Source organism: Ambystoma mexicanum, chromosome 1q (genome assembly GCF_040938575.1).
Source record: "Ambystoma mexicanum isolate Mex_15411 chromosome 1q, UKY_AmexF1_1, whole genome shotgun sequence".
Classification (NCBI taxonomy): domain Eukaryota; kingdom Metazoa; phylum Chordata; class Amphibia; order Caudata; family Ambystomatidae; genus Ambystoma; species Ambystoma mexicanum.
The window spans coordinates 133,760,281-133,785,180 of record NC_090922.1 but is presented as its reverse complement, the minus strand read 5'-3'; the positions used below and the strand labels follow the sequence as shown (position 1 = coordinate 133,785,180).

Below are 24,900 nucleotides of genomic sequence, written 5' to 3'. Positions count from 1 at the left end.
GTTAACAAATTTTTGTCTCTCGAAAACAGCATGAAAAAGAATATGGGGCAAGTCATTTATTTCTAAGGAAAACAAACGTTGGGCAGAACTCGGCCTTCGTGATCAAGTATCTGATTGCAGAGTTTTCTATTTGGTCTGGGGAAGATTTGTAGCAATCCTGTTTAAACTGTGGACTTTTATTTAATAAATAAAATCCGATTTGGTGGTAACGGCCAGGATTGAGATCAGGTTTCATTGCTATTAGCACCCCAGGTTTTAAATCAGAAAACACGGGGTGCTGACATCGATGTCATTTTGTTTGAATGAAAGGGATGCACTTGCGGCATCCCGTTCATTCAAACAAAATGCTTACCAAAGATGGCTGCCATGGAGATGGGAGGCGGGGCTCCGTGCAGTGTCCCTCTTCCATTTCTATGGCGGCCAGTGGGGATGCAGAGCGATGGCGGCATTGGCACCACTGCCGAAGGAATCAGGTAGGTGGAATGGGGGTGGGAAGGAAAGGGACTGGAGACCAGAGGGGATTGAGGGGAGCATGGGGGGAGGATTGCAGAGCGGGAATGCAAGCTTTAGATTGCTTGGAACGTTGGCTTGGATCCTGGGATTCAGCCCACAATCTGACCAACTTGATTGTCTGGCTCCCCCGCCCCAGGTGCTCATATGTTTTAACTTGTTATGCAATCTGAGGCCACTCAGTTGCATTGCCATTTTATCACTTTCTTCAGGGCCGATTTATCTGCTTTGCCAAGGCAAAAGACTGCTCTCAAAAGGTTGGGCATACCCTAATTTACCAAGCAGTCTTTCACTAAGGTAAGCCATGAGATATGATGCCACATATTTTCTGAGGGTCTCATACATGATATTTTATATTAGTAAGCAGGCTGCATTCCACAACATTGAAAACCAAACAGAAAGATGTGAAAACTTTAAAGCCTGAGAAATGACATCCAATACATTTCGCAAAGTTATTAACCACTCGTTGGGGTGTAATGGGTGTTTGGGCAAGGAACAGTGTGTCATCCATGTTTAAATGGAGTATGCTGTGACCAGGAGGTCAAAAGTGGCTGTTTGCCATCAACCACCGTAGTGTCATGCATGGCTATTTCTAGGACCTCCAGGCCTTTAATATATATCAAAAAAGAAAAAGGGGTCAAAGCACAAACTTGGAGAACTCCCCTACTGGGCATAAAGCTAGGGGATCCCCTCCTCATATATCAAACCTTATGATATGATATTTTATTTATATTGTGCCCATACACAAGTGTTTCAGAGCGCGACGAGGCAAGGGAGGGGAACAATGGGAGGACAAAACAACCATCTTACTAGGCTCAGTGACATTGAGAATGCGCAAGTGCCGGTAACCTTAGTGAATTTGGCAAATTTGAATCGAGCTGTATTAGAATGTGCATTTAAGACTCCTACATGGTCATCTCCTTGAGGGCACTCCAGAGCATAGCTCTGTTGACTTGGTTGAGTGCACTTCATACGTCCATGAACATCAGGCCCAACACTCACTCACCCACCAACCTCTGATGCCTTTCCAACATGTGGTGGAGATACACTGTTCAATATTGCTAGGATGCCTCCTAAACCAACACTACATTTGGATCAGAATATTATTGATAGAGCAGCATTCCTCGATATGGTGAAGGAGGAACCTGCACTTGATCTAGACTGAGGCATCAAGAAGGCCAATGGGCCTGTAACATGCTAGATTTTGGAAAACTGAACTATAATCCTCTTAGGTTTAGGACGATTTTCCCACATCCAAAGGTTCGCAAGAACCAAAAATTCTAAAAATGTTACCACCAAAGGTTCGAACACCAAAAGTTTGAACCTTTGGTGGTAGCATTGAAACAAAAACGGGGGCTGCGGGGGTGTCCCCCGCAGCGTCCCAGGAGGATAGCTCAGCGGCAGCGTGCTCGACTTGGAAACAAGAAGACACGGAGCAACACAGGTTCGATCCCTGGGTCCGCGCTTAGAAACCTCTGGGTATTAAGCGCGTTATAAATAACCTATCATATCTTATCATACCATATCGCTCCGCTCACTATACTTTATTGTATAGTGAGCAGGGCTGCGGGGGACACCCACGCAGCCTTTCCGTTACAAAAAAAAAAGAAAAGAAAAGGACCCTGCAGCGCCAGTTCCCGATCACAGAAGTGAAAGGGAACTGGCACTGCAGGAACCAGCGTGAAGATGAAGGTAAGTGGGGTTTTTGTTGGGGGTGTGGGTGGGGGTGTGCTGACGGTGTGGGAGTGGTGTGTGTAATAGGTGTGTTGTGGGTGTTGTGTGGGTGTGAGAATGTATGTGTGTTCGCATGAGAAAGGTGCAAACTTTTGATAGTTCGCACCTTTCTCATGCAAACGATTTGCCCGCAGTACTTTCAGCCGCGGGCAAATCACTCGGATTCATCCTCTTAGGCCATTATTCTTGCATCATGCAGGCTGTTGGCATGGCCTTTGCCACTTTAGTTCACAACGAGGCCCATAGAGCCACATTGCCTTTAAAGAGATCAGGGCTGGGATAACCAGTGGATGAGGTCCCCTGCTGGGATTCGGGGGTGCTTACCAGCATGATCCTAAAACCCTCTGGGTCGACTCTGACACACCCCTTCCTCAACAGCAGGGGAGAGTAAAATGGTTCACATGATAGCAACCACTCCACGTAAAATTACCCTACCATCACTTATTCAGGCCATTAAAGGACATATTGGAAAACAACATTATATCTCTCAGAATCCACCTGGTTTCTTGTAGGAACGCCTTGAATTGACTGGGAAACGACCTTCATTGTTCTAGGGACAGAGGAACTGGGGGACAGAGTGGGCTATCCCACAGCTGTGCTTATCAAACCGTAGGGAAGATGTCACAGGGAAACCCACACTCCTTGTCAACAAGAGGAGAGAACATACACCTGCTCCCCTTCTTAAGACTAAAGGGAGGGAACTGTTAGTTCAATCTCCATCTCTCTCCAAAGGAATTTATAATGTTAGAACTGACCTGAGGAACACACAAGAAGGCCACATGCAATTTCAGGGGAAAAAAGAGTGCGCCTTTCCGTAGTAGGCAGGGAGTATGAGTTGCCGGCAGGAGGCAGACAGAGTTAGGAAAGGCAGACTAGTGAAAATCAAGATGACGGCCCCACCTCTTATAGCCTCTGCTTTATTTAGGTCCCCCCCTGAGGAGTTGCAGGAAGGTGGTTCCTGCAGTCAGTCACAGTTCTCCCCTGCAGTCACAGACACAGTCTATTGCTTTGGTGACCAGTTCAGGGGAGGAACTGGCCTCCAATATAAGCAGATTCAGTCAGTTTGTAGGTTGCTTAAGAGAAGTGCATATAGTGTTTGGAGAGTGTTAGAAAAGGAGCAAAAGGAGCAGTGTGGAGCAAGGAGGAGATGGAGGCTGAAAGAGCAGAGAGTGGTGGCAAACTGGTAAGTGGGGGAGAAGGAAGTTGAGAGAGAGGTGGTGTGGGGTAGAAGGAAGACGGTTATTGTGACAGTATTAAAGGAAAATGGTTAACGTTAAGGGGTGGAGAAGGTTGAGGAAAGAAAAGTAGTGGAAAAAGGCTTAAAAGCAGGAGAGTTGTTGGAGGTAGGAGAAGGATTGGAGGAGGGATTACCATCTGGAGAGAAGGAAGAGGATTGGGGAGAATTGATCGTGAAGTGTTACAGAGTTGAGGAGGAGATGGGACAGTTATCAGAGGAGGTCACAGAACTTAAGAAGGAGGTGGGAGAGCTGATGGAGGAGGTTTGAGAATGTAAGGTTTGGGTTGGAGAATGTAAGGAGGTGCTGCCAGTATTGACAGAGTGGGTTGACAGAGCCAAGGAGAAGGCCAGGAGGTTGTCGAACGGTGTTGGCAAATTGATGGAGGAGTTTGGAGGATGTGTGAAGATTAATGCAGGATATTTGGGAACAGCATAAAGAAGATATATGACATCAGGGAAGTGGAAGCAGTTGGAGGAACAGAGATTGTTTGTAGGACTTGGGAATTTTCATGAAAGAATCACAGGGGAGGTAAATTACTTTAGGAAGAGGTGGACAGCATCCGCATGAGGAAACCCAAAAGGAAAAGAACAAGAGGTCTGGGTTGGTGATGAGTCCCGATCTGAAGGGGAGGTACCAATGGTGGGAGGGCACATGAGCTTGTGGCCTGGTGAAGAGGAAGGCAGGACAAGCTGAGGCTCTACAACACACATTAGATAGAGGGGACCCTACGGGTTGGCCTGTCACTCAACCACACATACTCTGCTACTACAGTAACCTCGCTCCATCCAGATCAGCAGGCCTGAGAAAGTGACTACCATAAATTATTGACTCCGCCAGCCTGCACCTGATGCCAAGGGACTACCCTGAAACTGGATAGATCCCCCCATTTTTATACACCATAGAGATTAAGAGTGTAGTGGCCTCATGACCACACCAAGCAAGCCCCCACCTAAAAACTGTTAAGAATTAAGCTAAGGAGATTTGCCTGAAGTCTCAACCAAAGAAGCCATTTCCCTTGGTACTTCCTGTATCATTTAATATGATTTGTTTTGTACCCCTGCAATCCATGCAATTACTAAACCCTTTAAAGTACCCCGTTAACTCAGCCTTGTCGGTTCACCCCAGAGGCAGTCCAGATACCAGTCTGGGCCAGGTGCTTGGTTGCTCTTCTGTGCTTAAATAAACTGTATGGAAAAATGACACTGACAGTACTTTCTAGATCACTCAAGTGCTGAGCTAAATAATTCCTCTGCCATAATACCTCCTCTGTTTTTGATCCTCCATTATACAGTGCCCTGAAATGGGCGACCCACTTCTTCTGGGAAATTGTAACACTCATTGTGGGTTTATTGTACACTGAACCTGTGCTACATAGCCCAGACGTAATCAGCAAACAAAATGCCTGACTATCTTTTGACTGTGCAGATATTGCCAGGTTACCCCAGCCTGGCCTGCACAACTCATATAGCTTTTGATGTCGATATCTTTGTAAAGTTAACCTTGCCCTCCATACTTCTCCTTGCTCGATGTCTCCATTCTTCGTGGCTAATAGAAGTGCTGTTTTCCCATCTTTGCGCTGTTTGTGAAACCACTCAGTTCTATGAGCTTAGGTAAGCCTCCCTTTGGAGCTGGACGGATCTTAGGTCAAAGGCCTAAACACCACTAGTAGTCCCAAAGTCCTCTGGCAGAGGACTGTGAAGTCCTTGTCTTGCTATCTCTACCAGTGAACTAGCAATTGGCCCTACCTCTTGATGTTCCCAGGTTAAAGCTGGTATGGACGAGGACCACCTCTTCTGCCTTACAAATGTTATACTTTTGCCAGATAATTTTAACAAGTGGTTTTGATGTAATGGTTAAATCGTTGTGGTCACTTGCTACCCTCATAACTACAGCCATCTCTAAAATTAGAGACCAGTGATTGATACCCTACAGAGCATAGTCAATAACGGATGGATTCCCTTCACTGACTGATTTCTTAAAAAGATTATTGTGTTTCTTCACCAGCAACAAAGGCAACCAATTCTCCCAAAGGCAAGGAGTCACCTGCCTCAAAGTGTAGTCCACCTTGATTTCTTTTGTTGTGTACCCTATTTCCTGGCAGATATGCACATGGAGCCCCCAACGAATGTCTTCCTACTGTTGTTTTTTAACTGGGATGAGGGCAGAAAGATGCTCCTCCAGCACACCACTCTGTGGCCCATGTTTCTTGGAACAGAACTACATCCCAATCCTTAACAAAGCTTAACCAATCTGTACCTCCTAGTCTGCCACCCAACCCAGCCACATTCCAGATTCCCACTTTCACAAACCCTTTCTCAGGCAATGCATGACATGATTAAACTACCTTTGGTGGCATACAGGCTCAGTCAATTTCCTCAGACGAAACAATTTGCCACAATACACAGATATTCTATAGAAACTGAAGATGAAGTATCGAAGCAAGCAGCATTTCGGGATCGAAGTGAAGATGCTCGTGCAAAAAAGCATTGAATAAAATGCAAAGTCATTTTACACCTGTACAGATGCAGCAATGCAAGTAGGGAAAAGTAACCATAAAGGCTGGCTATGTAGTGAATTAGATGTAGTGATGTGCCAATGTATACATATAGAAATGTACAGAACCTGGCTATTCCAAGATGCACTTTAGCAAGGCTTAGAAACTCATAATTGGAGAAGATTTCAGTGTGGCGCAGTTGGATTTAAAACTGATGGTGAAGGAGAATTTCGAGAAAGGCTTTGCTGGCCGAGCAGCAAGAAGAAAAGGCCACAGTAAAAATGGGCGCCTGTCAAAAAGGCTACAGCGAACGTGAGAAAAGAACAAACCTCTGTTTGAAGCAGAATGAAAAAACACTGAAGGCGTCAAGAGTTCATCATTTAATAGAATGAAATGTAGCAAAAGGCTCAAATGAGTGGTCTCCAAGTCACATGGTCGAGATCGAAATAGCTTGGGTAAAGCTACACCGAAACCAGGAGGCAGAGCAATGCCACACTCCCTTTATTACTCAGGCACAGACAGCTTCTACAAGGTCGAGTTCAAAGCCTTAATTGTCTGGCAGACTGTAGGAGTGATAATAGATGTTGGGCTAATTGGTGGGGAGGCAAGACCACGCCAAACCCTCCATGCACCTGGGATGGTAGCCTGCGTGCTGCTAGTATGTGGACTATTCCAGAAGGGTATAAGTGTGCCAAACCAATTATAGAGGGCCACGTAGTTAGGAGCCCTATAGTTTGTGTAACCTAGTTGCCCACCTGATTTAGATACCCAATCACAACTCTCGGCTAAATAGAACGGGTAACCAGACATTTGGTCGAAAAAAATTGGTCGACCAGACAAATGGTCGAACCAATTTGGTCGAAAACCAAATGGTCGAATTTTTTATTTTTTTATTTTCACCTTTTTTTTTTTTTTGGGGGGGGTCCCCCCAACCCCCTTTTTTTCTAAAAACCCATTTTTGTAAAAAACGAAAACCCGAAAAATAAATATATAATAAAAAAAAAAAAATTCGACCATTTGGTTTTCGACCAAATTGCTTCGACCAAATGTCATTCGACCAGTTTTAGGTCGACCAAATGTCTGGACACCTATAGAACGTATACTTAGATGTTCCCTGAAAGCCAACCACCATTATTCGTAGGTTTTTGTAGTTTGCCACATAACATGACGTCAGTGATGACGAGTTTTGATTTTAAAAGTTGTGTTTTTTCTAAATTGTGTTGAGATCGTGCTTTGCGACGTCGGATGATGTCCATTGTAACTCCCTGTTTTAGATAATTGATATTAAAACAGAACCAAACTTTGCCAATTTCCTGAGTCGTTTTGATTATTGATGTTTGAGTAATTTCTGCATCCCCGTCCACCTCTTAAGTATTGCTGCCTCGTCTTAAAGGACTCAGGACTCTGAGGTTGGTTTAAAAGACCCATTGGACCTAGCAAGCTTTAGGGTCTCGGATTATCGAGCGTACTTCGCCCTTTAGCTGGAGGACTGCGAAGCTCCCTGTGGATAGCGGCCACCAGTAAGAAACTTGCAAGTCACTGAATATAGGTGGGACAGGTCCCTCTTTCACAGAATCTCCTCCCAGTTTCTACAGGCAGCTGAGCGGGCCAAAGGCTACAGCAGACGGTTAAGGAGGAGACAATCCTGAGAGTCAGGGGCTGAAAAAACGAATAGTGAGTAGATTGAGAAAAGTGGCAAACGCGCAGTGCATGGGGAAAAGGATAATGGGGAAAAAGTAACCGAGGGTTGGTTGGGTGTTAAGATAATTATAGAAAGTGTTTTGTGAAAATATATGGACGAGAAGCGATCCATCAGGAGTCACGTTAGGGGCAGAGAGTGGCCACGAGGAGCGTTGGGAGAGATATATGTAGGCTGGCCAGTTTGCCTGTGTGTATTGTATGTTATGTATTTGTATGTGTAAAGGAAAAAGTTAAATGTTGAAGAGCAACCAATAAGCAGATTGTGTTTTAAGACACAAGAGTAAAACATTATTTATTTATTTAGTCATTAAGTCTATTGATTGAGTAGGTAGATTAAAGTATGGTGAGATATAGAGATTTGGGGCTGCGAAGATTGGTGCACGCTCATATTGTATTATTGTTCTGAAAAACATATTTTGTGTAAAGAACGGTAAGTATTGACTGTCGATTGAGACTTGTCATGGTGGAGGATGTTACTCTGCTTATACATTTATGCAAACTGTTGCCAAAACGCCCCCAAGCTTAAGCAGTACAGTGCAGAATGGTTAAGGGCACAGCAGATAAAATGTTCATGCCATAGCCACAAGGGGGATCGTTGTCAAAGGCAGTCTTGCAACACATGACCACATATCTGCACACTGCATATACAAGAAAGAAATTGGAAAACAGGTTAGCTAGCTTAGAGCTTTGGAAGATGTACCAGGAGGAAAGGGTGGATCCGCCTCCCGAGGACTCGATCCTTAACCAGTGTAAAGAGGGGGGTGTTGAGCCTTCTGCTCCTCCCACCGCGCCTGAAGTAAACGGCGATAGTGCATAGGATGAAGGAGTGTATCCATTAAGGGAGCTTAAAGCAGAGGCAGGATACAGCAATCCGACGTATGAACCGCCTTCTTATAGCAGTCACAAGAGGTCAGAGAAAGGTCTAGAGAAAGACGTGATCTCTAAAGTCCCACAGACTTAGAGAAGTGAACGATCAAATTTGACCTTAGACATAGAAAGAGAAATCAAAAGATGGAAAGGAGAGAAAGATAAATCTGACGAGATGGCGAACATACAGAACGAGTGGATGGGCAGACAGATATTGCTCAAACTTGATGGAAAGAGCATTGAGGAAACACAGCAAAGGGAAGAAGAGGAATAGCAAGATAGAAAAGATAGGGAACGAGAGAAACGATTGAAAGAAGATGAGGCTAAACAAAACAGTAGACAAAGATGAGAACACATGTATCAAGAAGAGCAGTTAAGAAAGGATGAAAGGACAGAAGAGCAAAGGAAATATGATAATAGGCAGAGAGTGATCGAAGAACAAGATAGACTACAAAAGAAGAGAGAAGAAGAAGAAGAACAGAAATTAAGAGAGAAAAGAATGCAAAGGCGAAGAGGTGCATAGGGCAAAATAGAGGAGAGAAGTGAAGAGACAAGAGGAAGAGAGGGTTAGAGAAGAAGCCAAGAATCAAAGGGCATTTGATGAGAAAATGGAAAGAAAGAAGACAGAGAGAGTGCAACATTGATTGCATTGAAAAAGAGTTACTGGAACCAAGACCAGTGGTAGCATGGGAGGACATAGAGGAGTTCGCCCCACCACAAGAGCCGATACAGGGGCTCTCTAAGACAAACCTAAGGAGGATTTTGAAGTAGGAAATATAGGAGATAGAATCGCAAAAGCATATCACGAGCTGAAAACAAAAAGTTAATTAAAAAACAAAGGGAAAGATGATCAATTTGAGATTTCCCAGTCACGAGGAAAGGAGGGAAGTCTGTTTAGCATGGAGAACCAAGCTTTGTCTTTGAACAGGTTGACTCTAAATAGAAACAAGAAAGAGGACAGCCATATAAGTTGGGGACAAGATATATCAGACGAAGAAAGGGAAACCTTCCGTGGGGAGGAGGGAGCTGGTGCATGGAGCTCCGAGGGATGTTTTCAGACAGACAAGGAAGTTAGGTGGTCAGATCTGGACCTACCTAAAGAAAGAACGCCAGAATCCGTGGCATGCACAAAACGATCTAAAGGGCAATCTCATAGTGAGAGAGGGGAATCGCCACCACATGTGAACAGATTAAGATCATTACCAGGAAGAAGGCGATCAGGAACCATTGACCCTAATATGGATAGGCAAACAATGGAAGCCGATTGCGCTTTTGGGATTTCACAATACCCTTTGTTAGAGAAAGGAGGGACCAGACCGCAGTATATACCGTGGCCCCAAATGGACAAGGACAACTTAAGATGTAAGTTGCCCAGTTTAATGTTGGGTGCAGGAAAATAGATATATGAGTTAGAAAAGATGACTGGAGGGAATACCCTGGCCATAGGGGATATTAAGGGTCTCCTAGCAGCTATCCTTGGGGAGAGGGCTGATGACATTTGGGCGGTCTGGAAAGCACTTAGAGTACAGTATCCGGGCACGTCAGATATGGGAGCTATAATGGCATGCAAAATGCAGGATGGCGAGGATCCACTTCTTTACATTCCAAATTTTCAAGAACAGTGGTCCCTTGAAACTCGAGAGCCAAGGGGAAAATCTATACCAGTATTCTATCATATATTATGTCAGAGATTGCCAGAACAGGTACAGAGACAGCTTAAGAAGCTGGTGGGTATGGAAGCGAAACAGGATGGAGAAGGGGTGGGTACCACTTTTGGGTTCACATTATGTTAGTCCACTTAGCTATAATGGCTATTCGTAGTTTTCAATTTTAATTTTAGCCTGGAGCTGTCAGAAAAATGATGGTCCCATGACTCAAGGACCAAAAAATTCGAAAGCCAGAAAATGATGAGGTGGAAACGCCTCAACAAGTCTGACGCTCTCAGTTGGCTCCACAATGTGCAGAAAAGATTTGTTTTCGATTTGTAGGTAAGGTTATCTTGCACTATAATTTTAAATTAATCTACTAATGTTGATTCCTTTAATTAAATCAACTTTTTGAAAACCAAACTCAAATGAGATTTTTCAAAAGTGCAGGAGATGTTTAATGTGCATTCCTGTCACATTGTTACTTCAAGAGGCAAGTATTGAGACAGAAATCAAATACATGGTCAGTCTAAAGCATGTAAGCCAATGCATTTCGGTGTATCTACACCATCTTCAGGGCTATGCAATCTGTCAAAATTATTAACCCAAAAAATATTGTACAATTAAAGAAATCATTGTAATGCAAAACATTTACATAACACAGCGTGTTCGTGCTTTTCATGTATATCATCAAAAAATCATAGAAGACAAATTATAATCAGTGGCTATACCAAAATGCTGATTTCATATTTAAATCAAAAATGTGAATATATCTGATATGCCATAGGAGATAAAGCATACCGCTGTCTTAAATGTGTTCCTCATCCAATGCCTTAAGTAACTCGTATCTATTCAATGCTAGCTAACCTCCGTCCTTCAGGTTGGAGTGTGTGCCTGAAACAAGTACATAAATGCCTGGTCATCTAGTATCTAAGTGCCGTGCTCTGAAACTAATGTGTGCGCTATGGCTGCTTACCTCCGAAGTCGTGTTGTCCTCTGTGGATAGCGAAATCGCAGTTCCGCACGGTTTTTCTTTTTAAATGTTTCTAGGGTGATGCGGCGAGGCATCGTACTCCAGCAGCAGCCGGAGCACGTACGCCTTGCGTCCCACCCTCCCATGGCAACGGGAGGGCAGGATGGACGCCAAAGCAACATGAGCCAATTGGTGTGCATGTTATCAACAAAAATGTCTATCAATCTGATATTACGTGTAATCAGGAAAATACTGATAACGGGTACGATCGGTGTCCAACAGACTCGTCATGTGTGTAATAAGAGCTGCGATTGAGGTCATGCAAATTTTGGCATGGTTGCCACTGCGCATGCTCTGCAGTGCGTCCACTGCCATATTCAACCCCTCGCGAAAAATATGAAGGGAATATCGTGTGAATGTGGAATCGGGATGTAAACTGAATGAAAGAAAGGGTGTAAGTGAGGGCAAATCCGATCAAGCAGTATTGTCAGGAAGAGGTGTTCTACATAGGACAGTTAATTTCTCATGAAGGAAAGAAGGTTACACCTGAAAGAGGTGAGGTGATTATGAAAACATCAAAACCACACATGATTAAGCAAATGCAACAATTTTTGGGACTATGTAATTATGTGAGAGCATGGGTATTTGATTATAGTTCATATACAAGACCCTTGTTGCAAGCCCTAAATAAGGCACAGGGGAATACGAAAAAGATTGAATGAACTGAGGAGATGGAGGAGGGGTTTGATGAGTTAAAAAAGCAATTTGCACGGCTACAGTTTTAGGAATCCCCAATTATACTGAGGCGTTCTTTTTATTTTCGCACAGAAATAGAACCGTTATGACAGCAGTGCTCACACAGAGAACAACATTGGGGTACAAGCCCTTAGCCTACTACAGTGGGATTCTGGATCCAGTAATGAGGGGTCACTTCCCTGGCAAACAATCTTTGGCTGCAGCCACATTCGTGATTGATAAATCTACAAGCATAGTGACAGGGTGTTCCATGACCTTATTTGTTGAGCTCGCTTTGTTTGCTGTTTTGGAGAAACCTAAGGGTACGCTGTCATCTCAAAGAGCCTCTGCTTATGAGGTGGTCATATCGAATCCTGCCATTAAGATAGTCACATGCAGAATAGTGAACCCTGCCACGTTTGTAGCTGAACCTGTGGGAGAGGGTGAACATGTGCATGACTGCTCGAGTTATGAGGACTCACATGAAGATGTACCGCGTGTGAAAGAAAACATGTTATCTGAAGGAGAGACCATCTTTATTGAAGGTTCTTCAAAAATTAATTAAAATAATGGGGAAAGACTGACTGGCTCAGCTGTAGTGAGGTATAGAGAGAATGGCGAGTTTGACATTGTGGCAAGCATAGTGCTACCATCTCACTTTTCAGGACAGGCTGCAGAATTCGTAGCGCTTATTATTGCGCTCGAGAAATATGAAGGAGAGGAAGTGACGGTGTGCAGTGACTCTGCCTATGTGATGTCAACCGTGCACGCAGGATTAGCACGTTGGAAAAGGATGGGCTACCGCCTAGTGGATGGCTCTCCAGTGCAACACGCTGTGCTATTGGATAGACTAATAAAAGCACTACAGCTCCCAGCAGCCATACCAATAGTTAAATGCGCAGAAACATACTAAAAGAACTGACTTTATCTCACGCGGAAACCAAGTCGTGGATGAAAAAGCCAAAAGACTTACAACTTCTTCAGACATTTCGAGTTTTGATACCCCTTATGTGAGCAAGAGAGAAATCATGGCTGTAATAATGAAAGAAGGTTTTAATCATTTGCCAAAGACTAATGGAAATTCAAGGTGAAGCTCCACAAGAGGAGAAAGACGTGTGGATACGGAGGGGGGGTTCTTTATCCCCCACCACCCACTGTGGCAACAAGACAGCACTGGTAAACCGGTGATGCCTGTCGCCTTAAGGGTGGCGAGCAGCTAGACTAACCTGCGCATGTCACTAGGGAAAGCCTCACAGCAACCATTGCAGAGGATTGGTTTGTAATGAACCTTTTAGAACACGTTGCTTTTTATGTAGTAAATTGCATTGTATGTCAAACGTTTACTGTTGGGCACACGCTGCAAACAGTGAGAGGAGTTATACCTCGACCGAAGGGTCCATTTCAGCATTTACATATTGACATGCTGCAGATTTGTAATGGATACAGGTATATGATAGTGGTAGTGTGCCCCTTCTCAAGGTGGATCGAGGCTGGGCCGTGCACACACCCAGATGCCACTTGCGCTGCAAAGTTCTTAGTTCGAGAAGTATTTCCTAGGTGGTGATTATGTGAGGTGCTGAGATCAGATAATGGTCCCCATTTTGTGAATGAGGTGTTTGAGCAAATTAGTTTATTGCTCAGCATAAAACACACATTTTCTTCTGCTTATGACCCACAAGCGAATGGAATATGTGAGAGGCTCAATGGTCTGCTCAAAGAGAGAATAGCCAAATTGAAATTAAACATGAAGAAGGGGTGGCTGCATTGCCTACCCCTTGCATTATATGCATTAAGAAATCAGCCTGGCTCAGACAACCACCTCACACCCCACGAACTAGTCACAGGGAGGCAAATGAGAATGCCTCTAACTCCTCCATCGAAGACTAGGAGTATGCTCAAACAACTGCAGAATTGTCAGGTGCTGAGTTACGTGATTACTTAACATGTATGACGGTTAGTATCTCTGTCATTTCAGATCGGATCAAGCAGACGGGGTGTTGGTCTCAGAACACAGATGAAGACCATACAGCAACTGACATTCAAAAATGATATACACCAAGACTCTTTGCAGGTGATCAGATCCTAATAAGGAATTTCACAAGGAGGTGGCACGAGCCTCAGTTTAACAGCCCTTTCATCGTGGAGGACGTCACTCCATCAGCAGCCAAAGTCCTGGGAAGACCAGTGTGGATTTACCAAGGTGATGTGAAAGCCTACGCTGGAGAGACCGACAAACCCCCTACCCATTCGGAAGCAAGTCAAGAAGAAGTTCAGCATGGGCAGACTAGATTGATGACAAGGAAGAAGGACGCAGAGACTATCCAGTAGATAGACAAAGGGTACTTTGGACTGTTGCTCCTTTATGAGCACTCTTACAGCCACTTGGTAGGAGTGCAAGCAGCAATTGTTCTTGACCCACAGGAACTTGGTGACATTGAACTATGGCTCCCCTAAAACATTTTTTGTAACTGCTACAGCAAGGAGTGAAAACATTGCTGTTCTTAAGCCACAGGAGTGTGTTGACATTGGACTTTGGAGTTCAAAAAGAAAAGCAAAGAATGCCAGATTTGGATTTTGTGTTTGACGATTGGAAGAGAGAGCAGTTCCCGGACTCTTTCCAAACCGAGTTTCTCTTTGGTGCGCTACATGGTGCTCACTGATGCCGACGCACACAGACTACTTCTTGCTGTCTTCATCTTTATACTCAGAGCTTACACTGCTCTTGTTGACCGTCGTGTTCATGTTCTCACTTTCGTCCAAGATCCTAAGAATGGCCCACCGATTACATGTCTTCTGGCATCAATTTTAGACCAGATTAGACAATGGGCCTCATTACGACCCAGGCGCTAATGGGTTAACGGTGCCGTAAAAGGCTGCGGCGCCGTTAACCTATTAGCGCCTAATTACGAGGTCCCTTTGCGGGATCCGACCTTAACGGCTGGTGTAGACCAGCCGTTAAAGTAGGGACCCGCAAAGGGACCTTGATGCTAATTACGGTGCCGCAATTTGCGGCACCGTACTTAGCGCCTTCCCCTTTGCCATTGAGCCCTATGGGGCAAAAATGGGAATGGGGACGGGCCATGGAGGAAGGGGGAATTACCACCCCACCAACCTTGGCATGGGGTGGTAATTCCCCCTTTCTCCATGGCGGAGTCGGTAATTTACCGGCATGGACCATGGTGCTAATAGCACAATGGTCTTCCCCCAGGGTCGTAATGAGGCCCAATTACCTGAACATCTCTTTGAATGAGCAAATGGTCCTGTCGAGAGATGACATTCAAAATTTACTGGCCTTGATCTTTTATTATTGGCTTGAAGCTCACCCTCATCTTGTCTGGCGCAAGGATAACACTTTTGTGTTAATTCGGAATCCTATCAATCGTCCAGCAATCAGCCAGTTGCTTGTGGAACTTGTGGAGCAGATTCAACAGTTGCCACAGTATTTCATGAGATTGCCTGAATAAAAATAATCTTTCTTTCCTTAAAAAGTAATTGGAGGCAAACCATGTGGTCACTAAACCACATAGCTCTACTGGTGCATAATATATGCTTGCTCAATGTTTATTGTGGTTTTCATAATCTTGCTGATTCATGCTGTGTATGTTGTTGGCCCAAGAAAAGGGAGTGTTCTTTTAATTCCCCCCACCCCAGTGACCAAAGCAGAGCCAGATATTGTAAGGCAGCCAAGGCCCTATGTGATTGTTCCTACACCAGTGGTGCATGAGAAAGCACCTAGTTCTATGACAAATAGGTCTGAGCTTCCTCTGGACGGAGATCTGCTCTAGAAATGTTTCATGATCTTTGGTTGCCTAGTTATTATGCAGGAAAGAGACCCAAGAGACACCCAATAGAGGATGATTATGAATTAAATAATTATCTAGACAGTACGGCACATTTGGTAAATAATATGTGGTATCAGCATATGAAAGAGGTGGGCAAACAAACTTCTCAAGAGGAATGCTATGTATGTGCACTCCTGCCTTATACTATGGGGAAGTCTGTTTTCATAGCTATTGAAATAGGTGTCCAAACAGCACATTGCCTATCTCACATAGCACTCTGCTGGGCAAGAGGTCAGTTCATGGGCCGAACAACATCTTTGGTATGGGCAACAGAATGGTCAGCTCCAGATGAAGACTATTATGTTCAAGACATAAAGACAAGAGCAAGGACATTCACCAGGAACCATGTGATAAAATATGACCAGCCTTGAGTGAAGGGAGCAGGAATCAGATGGGAAGTAAACAGAAGACTTGAAAGCCCAGGAAAGACTGCAGAAGAAATTAAAAGATGGAAGGAAAGAGGCCAGATGCAGATCTGGGGATCAGTACTTTCTCCAGACGGCTGGGAGGAAGGTGGGGTTATATGCAGGGCCTGGGTAATAATTGGTCGCCTCAAACCAACTATCGACATAGTGGAAAATGGATGCAAACCTTTATGGCCAAAACTTACAAAACTACTGACTTGGGTCGAAGACAAAGGAGGTCCTTTGCAGATAGTGCCTCTAGGTAGTGCAAAGCTGTGTTTCAGAAATAATGGCACAAGAAAAGTTGGAGAGAATCAAAAGTGTGGTTGAATCTTTGATGTGCCAGGAATGAACATTGGGACAGCATTGACAATGCATCACTACTGGGCCTGTGGTGATTGTTCATGTTCCGGCATTGGTGATTCCAAAAAGTGACCTGGACATTGGTGAGTTCCCAAAGGCAGATGCTGACCTGAGAAAGAAGAAATCTGCTGAGCTCTTGAATCGATTGAAATGGGAAAACTATTTCTCAACAAAGTTAATAGAAGCTTTTGATTCCATTCCATATGAACACAGATTATTTAGTAAGACTTCATCAATATTCACAATAATCTTCATGCCCAGGATTGAAACGGACGCAAACACCAAATGGTTACAGATAACCAGATGGGAGCTCCTGCAGACTATTAACACTACCATAAAGGGATTCAATGCTATCAAGGAAGAGCTGAGAACCATTTGACTGATGACTCTGCAGAACAGATATGTCCTTGACATGATCACAGCTATGGGTGGAGGTGTTTGTGCCAAAATCTGGGAATCATGTTGCACATTCATACCTTCTCACGACGACGAGAATGGCACCTTGACAGAGGCCATAACGATGCTGACAAACCTGCACGTTAAGATGTTAGACGAAGTGGAGGATATTGCAGATGACAGTTGGTTTGAATCGATCTTCTCAAGGATTACACAATGAATGGCAGACATTTTCATGTTTTTTGGAGCCCTGATAGTGATGGTCATGGTTGGATTTTGTGTGATCAGAAAAATAATTGCACAATGCAAGAAGACTGCAAAGAAAGCAGTAGTAATGAAAATCATGATTGATGTCGAATCAGGATGTGAACCCAAAGAGCCGACAGATGAAGAAATCAGAGACTACGTGAAAGCCAGCATTCATGCACCTCAGGGAACAAAGACACCACAAGAAGTATGTGGGAAGATGGATTTACTGCAGTCCAAGTGGACAATGCAGTATTATCACCTGCAGTGTTGATGAGCATGTGAAATCACCTGGATGCCTGAAAGGAGTCGTGAGGATATGGGTCCCAAAGAAGCATTTCTTCAGAAGAGGATGTCTGGATGATGAGTCACCCAGAGGGGGGAATGTAGAGGTGGACCCAAATATCCCCATCAAAAGCATGTTACCTATATGCTGGGAACCAGAGATGGCTACACGAGCAATACCAGTGAGGATGCCTTTACCACAAAGAATCCTCGAGACAAGGTATCCATTAAGAAAACCATACATACATGCACAAAGAAATAGTCCTTTTCTGGCTGGGGTTCCGGAAGAAGTATGCATCTAAATGGAAAAGGAGACTGGTTATGTCATGCGAAGTAAGAACTGACGCACCTAGAAGAGAGACACATGATAAGAAGATACAGATATTCTATAGAAACTGAAGATGAAGTATCGAATAAGCAACATTTCGGGATTGAAGTGAAGATGCTCATGCAAAGCAGCATTTAATAAAATGCAAAGTCATTTTACACCTGTACAGATGCAGCAACGCAAGTAGGGAAAAGTAACCATAAAGGCTGGCTATGTAGTGAATTAGATGTACCGATGCACCAATGTATACATATCGGAATGTACAGACCCTGGATATTCCATGATGCACTTTAGCAAGGCTTGGAAACTCATAATTGTAGAAGATTTCAGTGTGGCGCAGTTGGCGAAGGAGAATTTCAAGAAAGGCTTGGCTGGCCCAGCACCAAAAAGACGAGGCCAAAGTGAAATTGGGTGTCAAAAAGGCTACAACGAACGTGAGAAAAGAACAAACTTCTGTTTAATGCAGAATGAAAAAACACTGAAGGCGTCAAGAGTTCATCATTTAATAGAATTAAATGCAGCAAAAGGCTCAAAAGAGTAGTCTCCAAGTCACATGGTCGAGAAGAAATAGCTTAGGTCAAGCTACACCGAAAAAACGAAAACAGAACAATGCCACACTCCCTTTATTTCTCAGGCACAGGCAGTTTCTACAAGGTCGAGTTCAAAGCCTTAATTGTCTGGCAGACTGTAGTAGTGATAATAGATGTTGTGCTAATTGGTGGGGAGGCAAGACCATACCAACCCTCCATGCACCTGCGATGGTAGCCTGCATTCTGCTAGCATGTGGAATATTCCAAAAGGGTATAAGTGTGCCAAACCAATTATAGAGGGCACGTAGTTAGGAGCCCAACAGTTTGTGTAACCAACTGATCATCGTATATGTAGCGACGATGAAGATGACCCTTCACTTGGGATGGGCTTAGTTGCCCACCTGATTTAGATACCCAATCACAACTCTCGGCTATATAGAACCTATACTTAGATGTTCCCTAAAAGCCAACCGCCTTATTCGTAGGTTTTTTTAGTTTGCCTGGTAACATGCATCAGTGATGACGAGTTTTTCTAAATTGTGTTGAGATCGTCCTTTGCGATGTCGGATGATGTCCGTTGTAACTCCCTGTTTTAGATAATTGATATTAAAACAGAACCAAACTTTGCCAATTTCCTGAGTTATTTTGATTATTGATATTTCAGTAATTTCTGCATCCCTGTTCACCTCTTAAGTATTGCTGCCTCGTCTTAAAGGACACAGGTCTCTGAGTTGAACACTATACTGCTGAGCCACCTGCCACTCACATTTAATTTTCTACTCACATGATGGCAAATCCACGGATGACTGATAGGCAAGCATTGCCAGTTATAGTTTGAGACTGATGATGCCACTTCTCAAATGCAAGTGATGGAATCACCAGATGTGGGGCAAGAGCATGCACTCTGCAATGCATTTCTGGCTGTGGTGTGCTTGAGTTTTTATGCACTAGGAGTTCAGCCAAGGGGGGTCATTACGACCCTGGTGTTAAGGGTTTAATGGCGCCGTAAAAGGTGTCGGCGCCGTCAAATCCTTAACACCTGATTACGAGGTCCCTTTGCGGGACCCGACCTTAACGGCTGGTTTTACCAGCCGTCAAAGTAGGGTGCCGCAAAGGGACCTCGGTGCTAATTACGGTACCGCAGTTTGCTGTACCGTACTTAGTGCCTTCCCCAGTCCCATTGAGCCCTATGGGGCGAAAATGGGAATAGGGAAGGGCCATGGTGAAATGGGGAAATACCGCCCCGCCAACCTTGGAATGGGGCGGTATTTCCCCATTCCACCATGGCGGACTCGTTACAACACCGGCACCAACCATGGTGCTAATAGCGCCATGGTTTAGCGCCGGGGTTGTAATGAGGGCCAAGATCTCTGTTGCAACCGATATGCTAAAAATATTTAAACATTGCAAAACATATCTTTGTTAGGGAGGTATAGCCAAGAGTGAATAAGACGCAAACACCCTTTCAGAGTTGTGAAGCTAATCTGTCGCGTTTTGACAAATCCTGTTTCGACAAATCCATATGGGCCTTGTTACGGGTATGGCGGTACAGGAGAAAATGGCTGTAAAAGGGCAGTAACTGAATTAGCTTCACTTTACTGCCTCTTTCCTGCCCTGCCGTACTAAGACTTTGGGTGGTAAATCCACACAGAGTCCTATGGGCTCCAAACATTGGGGTGTATACTGCCTTGCCAACACTGTGGTGATTCCTTGGGACCAAGGGGTGGAAATGGTAAACAATGTTGTCAGTAATTCCACGGATTTACTGCTGAATGACTGCCAAACTCATAATGAGGCCCAATGTAACTTAAAAAGTAAAAATGTTCAAAGTCTTCTGAAAAGTAACCCATGAAAGATCCAGTTTGGGCCCCAATTGGGTGATTGCTCCCATACCTCTTACATTTTTACTTCCATTTACACCACTGATCATAGTCCTTATGTTTTAGCCAACAAATAAGAATCGGGGTACTGACATTAGAAAAACATGCAAGAGACAAATGCATTTTGTAGAATGACTCACCTGATGTATGGGTAGTTGATCAAGCATATTTCAAGGATAGCTAGCACATAGAACTCTCCTTCTTGTTCCCAAATTTCTTCGCAGTTTGAAGAGTTCCCTAGACCGAAAGCTGGGCTTATGAGGATGCAGACCACTGCTGCTGTCCACATGGTTAGATTCATGATGGCTAACAGTTTCGCAAATGAGAAATCAAAGTTCAAAAAATGAATGTACCTAGGAGTCTGGTTGCCCATGAGTCACTGATCATTTGATGTTCCGAAAATCCAAATCTCATTATTCACCCAGACAACCTACGAATACATGACGGCACGTCTGGGCTCCTGGAAACAACTCTGCAGATGCAGCATTTGCAACCCACACCATTTGCAAGAGATGAAAATTAGAATCCAGTTAAATTGTGTGTGCAGGTTTTCAAGTGGTTATTCAGATTCAAAGCTGCTAATGCTTTCCCTGTGCGGGGATATGTGGATTTGATGGGAACCCTTCACTGTTCCTTCGGCAGCCAACAGTTATGTTTTTGGGTCTTCTTCTGATGCAGGGGATTTTGCAATGTGGTACGCACTCCATTGCAGAGTATGGTGGAATCATGTAGCTGCTGGGTTTGCTGGGATGACAATGTTGGCCAAAATAACTAAAATTGAAAATCTATTTGATTTAATCAGTTATCAAACTGTTCCTGCTGGATCCAGTGGGCACTGTGATTTGCTTAACAGCTGCAAACCACTGGTGGATAGACTGCAGAGGATCGGTGCAAGAACAATGACAGTTCTGCCTGCGATTCCAATGGCTATCATTCAACACAACATACAAAACAACAATTCTTGCCATTAGAAACATTTCCATAATGTAACTGGGATTAAGAGCCATGTGGTTCAGAAAAAGTGAAAACGATCACGATTTTTAAAGTAATATTTCCACAGCGCTGCTGCTATAGAGTGACATCCAGCCAAGACTTTTAATAGATGACCAGTTGGATGTTAGTCTGCTTCAGGTACTTTATAACTCTTGAATAAAACCATGTCCTCTCTCTCACCAGAAGCTGTCTTTCCCAGGAAAGACCTAGAATCAACTTGGGATTTCTATTCTGATTGCCCCCTTGTCACTGCCTAAATACATCTCTCAGACCACAACATGGGTCCATAATATTCTCTGCAAAAGCAACAACAAGGGTTGAAGAGTACCTTGGCTCTTTGTAAAACCCTATATATCATGTCAAAAAAACAAGAAAGAATCTTTCTTAATTAGCAAATGTGCTCAAATCAAGTCACTATCTCTCCCTATAGAAAGTCTCTACTGCCCCTTGTGAGTGTGTACAACCCCATAGTGTCGTCACCTATCTAATTAAAATGAAATTAAAACTAGTACTTACTTGGAGGACTTCTCTGGTGCAGGATGCCATGCCTCATGTGCTACTGTGCTACTGTGTTACTGTGTTCCGTGTAATCCTTGCGTTATCTGTGTTGCCAGCAAGCAAGAAGTGTGCAACATGGATAATGCAAGGTATTTGATACCGGATAGGATCCTCAAGATATTGGGACATTTTACTCATGGATAAGTGACAAAAAAGAGTGCACGTAACTCATGGCATTCTGCATCAGAAAAGCCCTCCAAGTAAGGGCATCTCCAATCCTGAAGAAGGCAATATAACAACCAAACTGCACTGAAGCCAGTCGACTCTCTTTAGGGGAGTAAAACGTCTGATTGCTGCCTGAGATGGCTGGCATTTGAATACACCCTCAGGGGTATTTGTAGTATTCACCTTGGATAAATGGAAAGGGTGTACTTGTTTTTAGGAGGGTCAGGAATAAAATTAGTGGATTATTCTTTGATACTGGTTTTAATTTAATTTTGTATATGGCAGTGAAACAGTCTCAACCAGGGTGCCCGACTCTTAAATATAAAAACAAAAATATAAGATATGGCAAGCCTCTCTCATCACATTTTCCGGCCACAACAAACCTTAATAAATACCTTAACACAAAGTCTTACGTATTACAGAAGGCCCGTTATACAAGTCGAATCCTTCTGGTAACTTCCTTGAGTCTAATCTCTTCATTTTAACCTACAAACCGAAAACAAAGCAATCTACAATGTTAATTTCGTACTAAGGGTGTTACAACTGCCATTGAAAAATGAATCACACGTTTTGTTTTTATCACCAGTACTGATACCCTTATTTGTTTGTTATTTTGTTAAGAAGAATTTACATCTGGAGAAGGGCACCCAGCCAATCAGGAGGCTTGAAATACAGGCGAGAACTGCCAGTGTGTCGCCGACGTTTACAGCCACTCAAGGCCCTTCTCCTTCTGCCACAATTTATTTTTGGTGCCTCAGCCACTCCTCCAACTCCCTCTGGTCCTGCCCATCCCTAACCCTCACCCTGCCACCCCACTTCATCCCCCATCCCTCACCCAACCCCACCCCATTTACATGCTGTCGCTCCCGGCGCGCCGCTGCTTCCCGTCCGACTGCCGTCATAGAACTAGAAAAGGGACAGAGTCCCTTGTGATTTATATGATGGCAGCCGTCTTCATTTTGTTATTTTTTTATGTGAGATCATACTCATGCAATACACACAGAGTCCTCAAGTTAAATAAAACTAAATAATAACTATGTGCGCCCTGGCAGAAACCTCTGGTGTGAATAACTGCTTTGCTCATGCCTGCCTAAGCTCAGGCTGGTGGGCAGTTACCGGCCCTGGTAGTCCCCAAAAGGGGGATAGTTGCTATATTATGTCCCTGAAGATATGAATGCACCGAAACACATTGGGCATGTTCTTGGAGTGTTTAGCCCTCTCCAGTGCAACAATCTGACTTAATGGAATTGTATATACAATGATCATATAAAAACTGTTTGTTGTTATCAGTACATCTCTGGATATTTATTTGGATACACATTCGAAAGCCTTTGGCCCTACTAGAGTGCACCTTGCTTCTAGGTGGTTTTTCCACCTGACATTCGTTGTTTTTTGAAAAGCAGACAAGACTGATGAGATCACTTTGCTAGGGTGGAAAACAAGAAGTATAGAAATGGAAAAGGGACTCTGTGAGTGTCTCTGGTACTTGTGTCACCTTTATGGTAGTCACTGTAACTGAGACTACTCAAATATGTGTCCCTGACACTATATCATCTACTAACGGAGAATATGGGAATTAAGGTGACTCGAGAAAGAAGTTGCTTACCCCGAGGGAGGCATCAGAGCTATAGCTGCAAAAATATATCGTGTTTGGGAAGAGGTAACGTGAACCCGTTCACATGTTTTTTTTTTTCAACTGTATAGTATTCTCTCTCATTTGCCCTATGCGACAACCATAGCAGGTAGATACAAAGTTTGTCCGACAGTTTTCAATTGTGCATGGACCAGATATACATTTTATACATTCAATCCAGAAATATTCATACAGGAATACTGAGGTCCTCACTACGACACCACATTTGCATAGCTTTTGGATGCAAGTGCTTCGTGGAGAAGTTGGCTGTTCCCCAAATAGATGGGGTTTTAAAAACACTCCTCCTGTCAGACCCACAATTACAGTTAATAGAGAAAGACACAAAAAAACAAATGCAGACTAGTCACAATTTTAAATATTTACCAGACTAATCACTGGATAAAAAGGTCTCATCCTTCAGCTGACCGAAGCCTCCAGCGACCCACGGGCACTCCCTTCCGAGAGATCCGCATTAAAACCAAATTGTCCTACCTGCTCTGATGGGCCCCAGCAGCATTGCAGAACAGCTCGCCCGAGATCCTTCTATAGTGACCCTCAGCCAAAGATATGAGGACTGAATGGCACCAAACTGTAGTAGAAATCACTTGCTGTACTCTATTTCAGGTGGGGTTAGGTCAGCAAATCTTGAATAGAAGCAGTGCAGGAAAACACTGGCAAGAAGAACACAGAGACATGTACAATTCCATTCCATTATCTCCTGCCCCCCTACAATTATTTCTCTTCATTCATCATTCCAGTAGTTTCGATACAGCAACAGAAATATTTCCATGAGATCATCGGGGAGGGCTGGTCTAGTACAATAAGTACATTAGCAAATGTAGCTAGGTCATCCCAGATGCTCAAGGTCAAAACTAAGTGTACGTGAGATAACTTTGCAGCTGCAAGCAACAAGTATAATTAAGCATAGAAAATGTTCTTAACAGTGGCAGTAGAAAAGCAGTCTTTATCAATATCTTTTGGTAGTGGATGTTCCTTTAAATAAAGTGCTGGTGCAGAAGTTCCAAACGTGTGAGTAAGTGCATCATTGTTTGCAAAGCTTTTCACCTCCATTCTGCTTGAATACACACTATTCAAAATGGTTTCCATTTCTCGACTAATTTGAGGCCTTGTTTTTCTAATGCACACACTTTCCATGGCTACATTATTTCAACTTGCAATGGCATTTACCATAAAGATCCTTAGTGCACATTTATTTGCATTTTTCCTTCGAGGTTAATCATTTTCACAAAGTTAGGCCTGAGGGGGGCTTATCAGCTGTGTAAGGCCTGGAGACGAACTGGGGAAACCGTGTTTAGGACACATTTTCCCTGTATGACTATCAGGTGATCCCTTTTGTATTGTGCAACACGCCTGCCGCA

General features: G+C 43.7%; 1 long non-coding RNA gene across 1 annotated transcript in view; it reads left to right on the top strand.

Annotated features, from left to right (window-relative positions):
* Nucleotides 1–417: 417 nt before the first annotated feature.
* Nucleotides 418–24,900, top strand: part of LOC138521038 (uncharacterized) — a 40,073-nt gene continuing 15,590 nt past the window's right edge. Inside the window, exon 1 of the long non-coding RNA XR_011282923.1 lies at nucleotides 418–473. This is a non-coding gene — a long non-coding RNA (uncharacterized lncRNA). The remainder of the gene's footprint in view (nucleotides 474–24,900) is intronic.